At 37.5% G+C, this 1,221-nt stretch overlaps 1 non-coding gene across 1 annotated transcript; it reads right to left on the reverse strand.

Annotated features, from left to right (window-relative positions):
* Positions 1-817: 817 nt before the first annotated feature.
* On the reverse strand, positions 818-923 carry LOC140853561 (small nucleolar RNA R71). Its single transcript, XR_012136631.1, has one exon. It is a non-coding gene; the product is annotated as a small nucleolar RNA R71 (small nucleolar RNA).
* Between the last annotated feature and the right edge of the window lie 298 nt (positions 924-1,221).

Here is a 1,221-nt window from a genome sequence, read left to right on the forward strand (position 1 = left end):
ATCTGATCAATTTAATTGGTGTCTAAGGAAAGCAACGGGGGGACTTCCACCAACCTTACACTTACCTGGCCAGTTGGTTGGTCAAGCTCCGACTTGGAGGGCTTGAAGGCTAACTACAGTTAGGAGCTGTCTAGAACTAGGGTAACTTTAGGATAGAGAGTCCACTGCGTGCTAACTTGATTGTAATTAAAATCTAACCACAACTAATTCTTCTATTAGTTTTAGGACTTCTTGGGATCTCTTCTTTAGAACTCTTTTCTCTCTTTTCTTCTCCTCTTAATAAAAAAAAAAAAATAATAATCTTTAACAGACTAGGATAGTCCTACATAGACCTTTTAGTTGCATGTTAGGTCGACGATCACTAAAACCCGACTTGCAACCATTAGACGAAGAATTAGAAAAGACTCTTAGGACTATCCGAGTTAGAAATATGGCTGCACCTAGTGAGGCTAATCCTCCACGCTCATTGAGAGAATATTTCACTCCATCCTCATATACCTACTCTCATGCATTCAAGCACCTCCAATAGAAGCTAGCCAATATAAGATTAAGTCTAGCATTATTCAAATATTGCCATCATTCTATGGACTTAGTAACGAGGACCCATACAAACACTTGGATGAATTTTTTGAATTTTGTTCCACAGTAAAAATCCAAAACTTCTCTGATGATGCCCTTAGGTTGAAACTGTTCCCTTTCTCACTTAAGGACAAAGCCAAGCATTGGTTAAATTCCTTAGACTATATAACCATTTCAACTTGGGATCATCTTCAGAGAGAATTTCTCAAGAAATACTTTTCAATCGAAAAAACAAATCAAATTAGAAAAGCTATCACTAGTTTTTCCCAATTAGAGGGTGAACTTTTTCATGAGACATGGGAAAGATTAAGGGACCTCATTCATAAATGTCCACACCATGCTGTCCCTAAATGGCAACTTTGTCAGTATTTTTATGATGGTCTATCGGAGTAACACCGATAAATGGTTGATGCATCATGTGGTGGGATATTCATGCTAAAGAGTAAAGATGAAGCCTGGTAGCTCTTTGAAATATTTAGTGAGAATTTCCTACATCATATGTCTGCCACCTCTAGAGAATAACCCATGCTTCAACAAAAAAGAAGTAGAATTTATCAGATTGAAAACGTCATGGATATCCACAGTAAGGTAGATGAACTGTCCCAAATATTAGACCGTCTTCTAAATACTGGACAATCTCCG

This window comes from Elaeis guineensis, chromosome 13 (genome assembly GCF_000442705.2).
Source record: "Elaeis guineensis isolate ETL-2024a chromosome 13, EG11, whole genome shotgun sequence".
Lineage (NCBI taxonomy): Eukaryota > Viridiplantae > Streptophyta > Magnoliopsida > Arecales > Arecaceae > Elaeis > Elaeis guineensis.